The sequence below is a fragment of the Oncorhynchus tshawytscha genome, linkage group LG01 (assembly GCF_018296145.1).
Source record: "Oncorhynchus tshawytscha isolate Ot180627B linkage group LG01, Otsh_v2.0, whole genome shotgun sequence".
NCBI classification, from domain to species: Eukaryota; Metazoa; Chordata; class Actinopteri; order Salmoniformes; family Salmonidae; genus Oncorhynchus; species Oncorhynchus tshawytscha.
This window is the reverse complement of record NC_056429.1, coordinates 91,172,299-91,184,959: the sequence shown is the minus strand read 5'-3', so window position 1 is coordinate 91,184,959 and position 12,661 is coordinate 91,172,299.

Below are 12,661 nucleotides of genomic sequence, written 5' to 3'. Positions count from 1 at the left end.
GGGGGATATGGGTTAGGACACCATGCTCCAAAATAGCAGCACACATGGTGATATTTCCTCCCCGTATTTCCGACCCCGCCTTCTGCATTTGGTCAGGTTGAAGCCAGCCTCATCCATGTATACAAAGTTGTGAGAGGGTTCACTTGATTCCAACTCCATTATACGCTATATCCCAGAACATACAGTTGAATTTGTTTTGGTAAGGAAGAGTGACATAAAATGTACATATATTGCATGTTCCTTCCACAGCAATGGAAATGTGTGCAGTTTATGCTTACTGTACTATGTATCACTATAAAATGTTGCTGTAAAGTAGTTACATAGATATATGTTTTACCTGTACATACTGGTACCGTAGCTCCTTAACTCTGTCCTCATTCCTTTGGAATGGTACACGGTACAGCTGTTTCATACTCATCTGGTTTCTATGCAGCACCCTGTCGATGGTTGAGATGCGAACCGTATGGATGTTTTCAAAGACATCGTTGTCTTCTATAATGGTCCTTGGTATTTCCCTGAGTCTCATGGCATTTTTTGCTCGGACCATGGTGCAAATAGCCTCCTCCTGTTGAGGTGTGAAAAGGCGTCCTCTGCCACCGGTTTGAGTTAATCTTGCAGTCCTATGTGGGGAAAAATGCAGTGATGCATCGCACACTTTCACATAGACAAAAACTATGCAAACACACATTTTACTGTAAAACATACAGGTGGGTGCATGTGTGTATGTAGTGTAGTGATTGTGTGTGTTGTCCTATATTCTCCTGGTACTTGGTGCAGTATGTATCTGTATAGAGTATATTTCTGTATGCTGTGAAATACAAGTGGACTACTGTAATATGAAGCATTGTAGGAAGTATACAGTATACTGCTTATATACAGTAACAGTGCACTGTCCATTGGTGGACATACCTGTTCTCTCTTCGAAACGTTTGAACTATTGAGGACACGGTTGATCTCCCAATATTCGGCTGCACCCTTCAACCCACCTCAGCCATTGTAAGGCCATGATTGACAACATGGTCTACAATAGTGTCCCTTATGTCATCAGATATGCGCCTATGTCCTCTTCTGCTTCTTCCTCTGTTTTGCCTTCCACCACGCATCCTTGCTCCTCTTCTTCCTCCTCTTGGCTGTTGACCCTGTTTGTTTCCTGGTCCATCCATTATTGGAAAATTGCAACTCTGTGTTGTGGTCTGTCTATATATGCTTGCCAATTGATTCTTCATGAGATGCACCTTTGAGCAATTTAGACAAATGGTTGCTTGTTGGTTAAACTAACACTTTACATTCCTTCATGAGTAAGGGTCAATTTCACCTGCACGATTCATCAATTCACGTTTTTGTACAAAAGGTCTAATAGAAATGTGTAAAACTATGCGTGACAGTTAATTGCATGTAATGGCTTATGCAGGGAACTAATGCTTAGATGTTTTGAGGGGTAAGACTATTCAACAGAGAACCATCTACTATATTTTGATCAACATGAGCAATGGACATGAGCAATTGACCGTGGAAAAAAGCTGACACTTGTACATTATCAATTGCAATTTGTTCAAAGGAATAAAAAATTGCTTTAATGATGTGCACAAGTGACTAGATGATTTGGAATTTGTAGTATCAAGTAGTATCAAGAATTGCACTTTTGATCTAAGAAATGCACCAAAGCGCCTGAGAAAAACTGTAATTTGAAATGCATTCCAGGTGACTACCTCCTGAAGCTTGTTGAGAGAATGCCAAGCGTGTGCAAAGCTGTCATCAAGGCAAAGGGTGGCTACTTGAATAATGTCAAATATAAATTAAATCTTTTGATTTGTTTAACAGTTTTTGGGTTACTACATAATTCCATGTGTATTTCATAGTTTTGATGTCTTGTTCTTCACTGTACTAGTCTTGCTCTTCACTGTACTCCTCCTGTTCTTCACTGTACTCCTCCTGTTCTTCACTGTACTCCTCCTGTTCTTCACTGTACTCCTCCTGTTCTTCACTGTACTAGTCTTGCTCTTCACTGTACTCCTCCTTTTCTTCACTGTACTCCTCCTGGGAGGGAGGGCATAATGGGAGTGTAGTGGTGAGACTTAGCTAGCTGGGCTGTGAGGCTATATCTCAGTAGTTCACATTGACCGTGTTCCCTGTGTCGCTCTACACCCTAATTACTACTTCATATGGAAATAGAAAACAGGCCTGAAGGGAGGTTTGTATACAGTATTTTCTTCTCTGTTGCACAGGCCTCTGTAGGGCGACATTATGGTCACATTTTCAATAACGCTCCCAAACAATGGTTTTATTTGCCATATGACTTGCACTCAATATGTTTTGTAATTAGTATGCAAATCAGGAATGATATTACAGCCGGAGCATGGGTGGACCCCCTGCTATTCCACAGGCAGCCAGCTGGGCAGGCAGGCAGGCAGGCAAGGGTTTTAGGGAGGGAGGGAGGGAGGGGGTGGGAGGGAGGGGCAGGGAGGGCAGGGGGAGGGAGGGAGGGAGGGAGGGAGGGAGGGAGGGGAGGGGGAGGGAGGGAGGGAGGGGGAGGGAGGGAGGGAGGGAGGGAGGGACATTGTGGCTGCTGCAGCAGCTGCCTGGATCTCAGTCCAACCAGCCAGGACAACAACACCACTGGAGAGAGTACACCTCCAAACATTAAAGTACCAGGAGAATATAGGACAACACACACAATCACTACACTACATACACACAATGACTCAACCACAAACAAAATGACTACATTACACACAATGACTACACTACACACACAAACATAACCTTGAACTCATGTGCATACACAGAGCTGCACATACTGTACACAGTGCAGTACACCAATACACACATGCACGCACACGCACACACACACACACACACCTCACATTCAGTAGGGGACAGGACAGAGATATTCCATTTAGTGTGCAGGGGTGAAGGACTTGACTTGTTTTCCCTGTAATCTGAAGTGGTCTGTAGTGGCTGTGCCATTTGTTTCTGAGATGTTGAATTCAGGTGGACCCTCGTTCAGCTCTCTCAGCTGCTATTCAAACAACACAACGCTGCCTACAACACACAAACAAAAGAGACACCGCCCAGCAAACACAAGGCTAAAAGCACTCCCTCTCTTTCAATTTAAGGGGATTTATTGGCATGGGAAACATATGTTTAGAATTAAGACATTTCATATGTCATATGTCTATTTACAGTCTTGCAACAATGTTCAAATAGTTAAAATACAAAAGGGAAAATAAAAAACTATTTTTTTTCAATGTTCGCCTAAAATGACATACGCAAATCAAACTGCCTGTAGCTCAGAACCTGAAGCAAGGATATGCATATTCTTGATACCATTTGAAAGTAAACACTTTGAAGTTTGTGGAAATGTGAAGTTATTGTGGGAGAATATAACACACTAGGTCTAGTAAAAGAAAATACAAAGAAATAAAATCCTTTTATTTTTTTTATTTTTTTTGTTCCATCATCTTTGAAATACAAGAGAAAGGCCACAATGTATTATTCCAGTTTAGGCGCAATTTATATTTAGAACACTATAGATGGCAGCATTGTATGTGCAAAGTTTTAGACTGATCCAACGAACCATTGCATTTCAGTTCAAAATGTTTTATCAAGTCTGCCCTAATGTACCTAATTGGTTTATTAATACATTTTCACATTCGTAACTGTGCACTCTCCTCAAACAATAGCATGGTATTCTTTCACTGTAATAGCTACTGTAAATTGGACAGTTAGTTTAACAAGATTTTAAGCTTTCTAATCACATTACCACATGTTAGATCAACCGTCCCGCGGGGGACACACCAATCCGGTAGAGGATAAATCACATAAATATGGGTGGCAATTACAATGTTTTTTGTTCTTCACTGTTTGCCCTTTTCTTGTGGCAACATCTTGCTGCTGTGATTGCACACTGTGGTATTTCACCCAAAAGATATGGGAGTTTTTCAAAATTGGTTTTGTATTCAAATCCTTTGTGGGTCTGTGTAATCTGAGGGAAATATGTGTCTCTAATCCTGCCAAATGGTCATACATTTGGCAGGAGGTTAGGTGGAGCAGCTCAGTTTCCTCCTCATTTTGTGGGCAGTGTGCACATAGCCTGCCAGGTCTGCCTATGGTGGCCTTTGTCAATAAAGGCTATGCTCACTGAGTCTGTACATAGTCAAAGCTTTCTTTAAGTTTGGGTCAGTCACAGCGGTCAGGTATTCTAACACTGTATACTCTCTGTTTAGGGCCAAATAGCATTCTAGTTTGCACAGTATTTTTGTTCATTCTTTCCAATGTGTCAAGTAATTATCTTTTTGTTTTCTCGGAATTTGGTTGGGTATAATTGTGTTGCTGTACTGGGGATCTGTGGGGTCTGTTTGTGAACAGAGCCCCAGGACAATACTTTGTTTATATACCCTTTGTTGGCAATGACAGAGGTCAAACATTTTCTGTAAGTCTTCAAAAGGTTTTCACACACTGTTGATGGTATTTTGGCCCATTCCTCCATGCAGATCTTCTCTAGAGCAGTGATGTTTTGGGGCTGTTGCTGGGCAACACGGACTTTCAACTCCCTCCAAATATTTTCTATGGGGCTGAGATCTGGAGACTGGCTAGGCCACTCCCTGACCTTGAAATGCTTGTGTTTGGGATCAGTGTCATGCTGAAAGACCCAGCCACATTTCATCTTCAATGCCCTTGCTGATGGAAGGAGGTTTTCACTCAAAATCTCACGATACATGACCCATTCATTCTTTCCTTTACACGGATCATTCGTCCTGGTCCCGTTGCAGAAAAACAGTCCCAAAGCATGATGTTTCCACCCCCATGCTTCACAGTAGGTATGGTGTTCTTTGGATGCAACTCAGCATTCTTTGTCCTCCAAACAATGATGATAAATACAATCCACCTGTGTGTAATCAAGTCTCCGTATAAATGCACCTGCACTGTGATAGTCTCAGAGGTCTGTTAAAAGCGCAGAGAGCATCAAGAAGAACAAGGAACACACCAGGCAAGTCCGAGATACTGTTGTGAAGAAGTTTAAAGCCGGATTTGGATACAAAAAGATTTCCCAAGCTTTAAACATCCCAAGGAGCACTGTGCAAGCGATAATATTGAAATGGAAGGAGTATCAGGCCACTGCAAATCTACCAAGACCAGGCCGTCCCTCTAAACTTTCAGCTCATACAAGGAGAAGACTGATCAGAGATGCAGCCAGGAGGCCCATGATCACTCTGGATGAACTGCAGAGATCTACAGCTGAGGTGGGAGACTCTGTCCATAGGACAACAATCAGTCGTATATTGCACAAATCTGGCCTTTATGGAAGAGTGGCAAGAAGAAAGCCATTTCTTAAAGATATCCATAAAAAGTGTTGTTTAAAGTTTGCCACAAGCCACCTGGGAGACACACCAAACATGTGGAAGAAGGTGCTCTGGTCAGATGAAACCAAAATTGAACTTTTTGGCAACAATGCAAAACGTTATGTTTGGCGTAAAAGCAACACAGCTCATCACACCATCCCCACTGTCAAACATGATGGTGGCAGCATCATGGTTTGGGCCTGCTTTTCTTCAGCAGGGACAGGGAAGATGGTTAAAATTGATGGGAAGATGGATGGAGCCAAATACAGGACCATTCTGGAAGAAAACCTGATGGAGTCTGCAAAAGACCTGAGACTGGGACGGAGATTTGTCTTCCAACAAGACAATGATCCAAAACATAAAGCAAAATCTACAATGGAATGGTTAAAAAACAAACATATCCAGGTGTTAGAATGGCCAAGTCAAAGTCCAGACCTGAATCCAATCGAGAATCTGTGGAAAGAACTGAAAACTGCTGTTCACAAATGCTCTCCATCCAACTTCACTGAGCTCGAGCTGTTTTGCAAGGAGGAATGGGAAAAAATTTCAGTCTCTCGATGTGCAAAACTGATAGAGACATACCCCAAGCGACTTACAGCTGCAATCGCAGCAAAAGGTGGCGCTACAAAGTATTAATTTAAGGGGGCTGAATAATTTTGCACGCCAAATTTTTCAGTTTTTGAATTGTTAAAAAAGTTTGAAATATCCAATAAATGTCGTTCCACTTCATGATTGTGTCCCACTTGTTGTTGATTCTTCACAAAAAAATACAGTTTTATATCTTTATGTTTGAAGCCTGAAATGTGGCAAAAGGTCGCAAAGTTCAAGGGGGCTGAATACTTTCGCAAGGCACTGTATATATATATATATATATATATATATATATGTATACATATTTCTATATGTTGAATAAGGTGGGGCTTAAGCTGCATCCCTGTCTTACCGCACGGCCCTGTGGAAAGAAATGTGTGTTTTTTGCCCATTTTAACCGCACACTTGTTTGTGTTAATGGATTTTATAATGGCATATGTTTTTCCCACAACACCGCTTTCCATCAACTTGTATAGCAGACCCTCATGCCAAATTCAGTCAAAGCTTTTTTTTTTTAAATCAACAAAACATAAGAAGATTTTCACTGAGGAAATGTTTGAGTCTGCTGTTAATGATAATACAGAAGATTTTCCCAAGGTTGTGGTTGAAGCATATCTCACAGTAGTTATTGGGGTAACATTTGTCTCCACTTTTGTGGATTGGGGTGATCAGTCCTTGGTTCCAAATGTTGGGGAAGATGCCAGAGCTAAGGATGATGTTAAAGAGTTTAAGTATAGCCAATTGGAATTTGTGGTCTGTATATTTTATAATTTCATTGAGGATACCATCAAAACCACAGGCCTTCTTGAGTTGGAGGGTTTCTATTTTGTCCTGTGGTTCATTCAATTAAATTGGAGAATCCAGTGGGATCTGAAAGTATTTAATAGTTGATTCTAAGATTTGTGTTTGATCATGTCTATGTTATAGGGCCAACAAAATTGGAGAAGTAGTTCATCAATCAATGTATATAGACTCTCTTTTTTTCTCTTTTTTCTACTGTGTTATTGACTTGTTAATTGTTTACTCCATGTGTAACTCTGTGTTGTCTGTTCACACTGCTATGCTTTATCTTGGCCAGGTCGCAGTTGTAAATGAGAACTTGTTCTCAACTAGCCTACCTGGTTAAATAAAGGTGAAATAAATACAAATAAAATAAAAATACACCTCTTTGTACGGTTGTTTGTTTAGTGTTTTCCAATTTTCCCAGAATTAGATTCTATGGATTCTTCAATTATATTGAGCTGATTTATGACATGCTATTCCTTATTTTTCCATAGTGTATTTCTGTATTGCTTTAGTGATTCACCATAGTGAAGGCTCAGGTTCTCTGGGTTTCTATGTTTTTGGATGGACAGGTTTCTCAATTTCTTTCTTAGGTTTTTGTATTATTTTATCAAACATTTGTCATTGTTTTTTTTTAGATATGATAAGGAAGCTGAGAGGTAAAATATAGGTTAGGTTTTTTACTGCCAAGTTTACAACTTCACTATTACAGTGAAACAATTTGTCCAGGAAGTTGTCTAAAAGGGATTGAATTTGTTGTTGCCTAATTGTTTTTTTTTGGTATATTTCCACACTACTTTCCTTCAATCTAAAGCATTTCTTAATATTATTCAGTTCCTTTGGATTTGATGCCTCATGATGGAGGCTCTGTTCAAGTAGACTGTGATTTTGCTGTGACCTGATAGGGGTGTCAGTGGGCTGACTGTGAACGGTCTGAGAAAGTCTGGGTTGAGGTCAGTGATAAAGTAGTCTACAGTACTACTGCCAAGAGATGAGCTATAGGTGTACCCACCGTAGGAGTGCACTTGAAGCCTGCCATTGACTATATACATACCCAGCGTGTGACAGAGCTGCAGGAGTGGTGACTTGTTTATTTTTCACTTGCGCCGAAAACAACAGTTATTGAAATGCTAACTTACAAGCCCTTAGGGATCGGCGTCCTGTCAACGGGACAGTTGTATATCATGCAGTCTTTTGTCACCATCGCAGATTTTAGACAAGCAACAAATGTCGGTACATATAAGTGTCTTATATGGGCTGTAAGCTAAATACTTGTTAATATAACTGCACTGTCCAATTTACAGCAGCTATTACTGCAAAAAATGTCACGCTATTGTTTGAGGAGAGCTCCTAACAACAAAACACTTTTTTCACCATGATAGGTTTGATAAATTCACCTCTGAAGGTGAAATGTGTACTTACATTCCGAAATCTTGCACTGATTTATCATCCAAAAGGGTCCCAGAGATAACATGAAGTGTCGTTTTGTTAGATAAAATCGTTTTTCATATCCTAAAAAGGTCTATATAGCCTGCACGATCGATTTTGTATTTACACTCGTTCAATTTGCAATGAAAGGAATCTGAAAATCTAACCCTAAACGTTGTCTCAACCAGGCAAATCTCATTCGTATGTATTCCTCAGAGATCCTAGAACGTAACCAGACTTCACTATATCATTAGGGGTGTCGTATATCCTATAGGACACCAAATCTGTTCAGAGAGCAACGCTTTCATGGCACGCCAATGATGCGTCCGGTCTTCATTTGATTGACTGTATCTTTGTCAAACAAACCTAGCTAGATAGCCAATGAGCTGGGCTTTACGTGAGTATCAGGAAACCCTGTGTCTGTTGCAAAATATAGATGCTAACCTTTTCTAACTGCATGCCTTTTCCTTATGGACAAAAATTATAAGAATATTCAGTTATGAAGTTATGAAAACATTTTTTTTTGCAAATGTTGAACTTATAATATGGCTACTAATACCGTAAAAGCTAAATTAAAGTCCAAGTATACTGATTTTACAATATTCTTACAGAAAAATGTAATATGAATGCAAATGTCTCCTTCACGATTTGCCCAAATGTACTTGGGTGCCTTACACTGAATGTCATGTAGTTCGCTCATACGTCATGATGTCAATCTGAAACTTTGCATATACACTGCTGCCATCTTGTGGACACCATTGGAATTACAACCAGAGTGTTGGCTGGATATGGGACCTTTCTCTTGCATTTCAAAGATGGTGGTAGAAAAAATATGTTTGGTTTCTTCTTTGTATTTTCTTCTACCAGATCTATTGTGTTATATTCTCCTACACTCAATTCACATTTCCAAAAACTTCAAAGTGTTTCCTTTCAAACGCTACCAAGAATATGCATATCCTTGCTTCAGGACCTGAGCTACAGGCAGTTAGATTTGGTATGTCATTTTAGGCGAAAATTGAGGGGCAATCCATAATTAACCAACAAAGTAGTTTAAATTAGATACGTTTAAAATTCCAATCTTCTCCCGAGTGGTGCAGCAGTCTAAGACACTGCATCTCAGTGCTAGAGGCGTCTCTACAGACACCCTGGTTTGAATCCAGGCTGTATCACAACCGGCCGTGATTGGGAGGTGCACAATTGGCCCAGCATCGCCTGGGTTTGGCTGGTGTAGGCAGTCATTGTAAATAATAATTTGTTTTTAACTGACTTGCCTATTTATATAAAATAAAGGTTAAATAAAAATAAATCAAATAAAAATAAATATTTAAAGAACAGCAGTAAAATGACAGTAAGCAAGGCTATATACAGGGAGTACCAGTACAGTGTCAATGTGTGGGGGCACCGGTTAGTCGAGGTAATTGCGGTAATATGTACATGTAGGTAGAGTTAAAGTGACTATGCATAGATAATAAACAAAGAGTAGCAGCTGCGTGGGGGGTGGGGGGTCAATGCAAATAGTCTGGGTAGCCATTTGATTAGCTGTTCAGGAGTCTTATGGCTTGGAGGTTGAATCTGTTAAGAAGCTTTTTGTACCTAGACTTGGCACTCCGGTACCACTTGCCGTGCGGTAGCAGAGAGAACAGTCTATGACTAGGGTGGCTGGAGTCTTTGACTATTATTAGGGCCTACCTCTGACACCGCCTGGTATAGAGGTCCTGGATGGCAGGAAGCTTGGCCCCAGTGATGTACTGGGTCGTGCACACTACCCTCTGTTGTGCCCTGTGGTCGGAGTCCGAGCGGTTGCCATACCAGGCAGTGATGCAGCTGTATAACTTTTTGAGGATCTGAGGACCTATGACAAATCATTACAGTCTCCTGAGAGGGAATAGGCTTTGTGTTTCCCTCTTCACAACTGTCTTGGTGTGTTTGGACCATGATAGTTTGTTAGTGATGTGGGCACCAAGGAACTTGAATTCTCAAACTGCTCCACTACAGCCCAGTTGATGAGAATTGGGACATGCTCAGTCCTCCTTTTCCTGTAGTACACAGTCATATTAATTGTCTTGATCACCTTGAGGGAGAGGTTGTTTTGTTGGTTATGTTGTCGTAGTTGTGCCTAGGGGGGCATATGGGGAAGGGTATCCTGTCACCTCTAGGTAGGTGTTTGTCCCCTGTGTGCTGAGGGTGTCAGGTTCTTGTCCAGTTCTGGCATTTAAATCACAACAGACTAGTACATGTCCCTGGGCCTGGAAATTATTGATTTCCCCCTCTTAAAGTTTGAGGATAACTATTGGGGAGATTAAGGTAGCAAATAGGAGGACAAGTCTCTCTGTTGAGATCATTTTATTTTTAATTTCTAGACAAATGTAAAATGTTCCTGTTTTGATTAATTTAATCGAATGAGCTAGGTCTGCTCTGTACAAAATGAGCATACCCCCCCCCGAGTCCCTTCCTTCTTCCACATCTGGTAGTTTGGTGGATGGGACTATCAGCTCTCTGTAACCTAGAGGGCAACCAGTCCATCTCTTCTCGTTTCTTGTTGGATGACAATTTCTGTATTTATTTGATGAAGTCCAGGTTCCTGTTCTTTAGGCCAAAGGCAGATGACCTTAGACCTTGGATATTTCTTGATGAGATAGTGAAGGTTTTGTGTTCCATAAAGTGGCCAATGTTGTTAGTTATGTGGTTTGGCCTCAGACCAGTAAGTGTGAGCAGAGCCTGCTGAGCATCTGGTAAATGCCATTGACTAGGCCTACTGTAAGAGTGGGGGATTGGGCCCTTTTTGCGGGAATGGTGGGGCATGGGGTGGGCAGGAAGGGCATGGGTCTGATCTGAGGGGGCCTATATGGGGTGTGGGCATCGTTGGTTTGGGGGGGGTATTGATTGGGTCGGGGTGCGATGCAGCTGGTGGTGCTGTGGAAGCAGGTCCTCACAGCATGGGTCCTCTATATATAGGTCCTTGGGGGGGTCCCACCGGTCTGGGAGAGTGTCTCTCTGGTCTGGGCGGTTGTCTGTTGATCTGTTGCTGCTGTGTGAGTTTTGGGCTGCAGTTGAGGGTGATGTCTTTAGTGTCGAGGCGAAGGTGAGCACTGCTGGCTTGTAGAGGTGGACCTGGTCCTAAAGTTTGTTCAAGTCCACGGTGGAGTGGTGGGCCAGGGAAACATTTGGTTTTGAGGCACAGTAACTGGAAATACTTGCATTTACCCACTATATGGTGGCAGGGTGAAAGTATTTTTCATAGTAACAGGGTGGAGATAACAACTTGGGAAAAGCTTTTTCAATCACTCCCTTGAGTGATGTGGCCACCATTTCCTGCTGTGCTCTCAGGTCGTCTGTGCCCGTGTGTAGTATTATGTGGCCGGATGACCCTAGTTGGTCCTCAAACAGAAGATCTAGGCTGTTTGGACACCAGAGTTTAGACAAGGTTTGGTAAAAACAGTGTCTAACAGTTGCCCTCGTTGTGGGCCCCAGACTGAGGACCGTCGCTGCGGGCCCTGGACTGAGGACCGTCGCTGGAGGCCCCGGCACATGACTCCTCACTGGAGGCTTCGTGCCATGGATCATCACTGGAGGCTTCGTGCCATGGATCATCACTGGATGCTTCTTGCCATGGATCATCACTGGAGGCTTCGTGCCATGGATCATCACTGGATGCTTCTTGCCATGGATCATCACTGAAGGCTTCTTGCCATGGATCATCACTGGAGGCTTCTTGCCATGGATCATCACTGGAGGCTTCGTGCCATGGATCATCACTGGAGGCTTCGTGCCATGGATCATCACTGTGCTGGAGAGACACCTTGGAGGGCCTGACTCTGGGAGCAGGCACAGGACTCACAAGGCTGGGAAGACATACAAGAGGCCTGGTTCTGGGAGCGGGCACAGGACGCACTGGGCTGTGCAGACGCATCGGAGACACAGTGCGTAGAGCCGGCGCAGGATATCCTGGGCCGTAGAGACGTACTGGCGGACAGATGCGCTGAGCCGGCACCCTCCAACCTGGCTGGATGCCCACTCTAGCCTGGCTGATTCAGGGAACTGGAGGGTAGCGCACCGGGCTGTGAACGTGCACTGGAGACACCGTGCGCTCCACAGCATAACACGGTGCCTGACCAGTACAACACTCGCCACGATAAGCACGAGGAGTTTGCTCAGGTCTATAACCAGACTCTGCCAATCTCCCCATGTGGGGCTGCCTCTCGGGCTTCCTGCCCAGCCGTGTTCCCTCGTAACGATGGGCCCCTTTACCAGCTGCCTCCTCCTTCCTGGCTGCTTCCACCTGTTCCCATGGAAGGCGATCCCTTCCGGCCAGGATCTGCTCCCATGTCCAGGATCCTTTGCCGTCCAGGATGTCATCCCATGTCCAGTCCTCCTTTTTACCATGCTGCTTGGTCCTTTTGTGGTGGGTAGTTCTGTTACAGGTATCGTTCTAAGTAGACCAAAGTGCAGTGTGGTGAGCGTACATTTTCTTTCATTTTGAAATGACGCCAACAAAATAAGAAACAAAATGAACAACC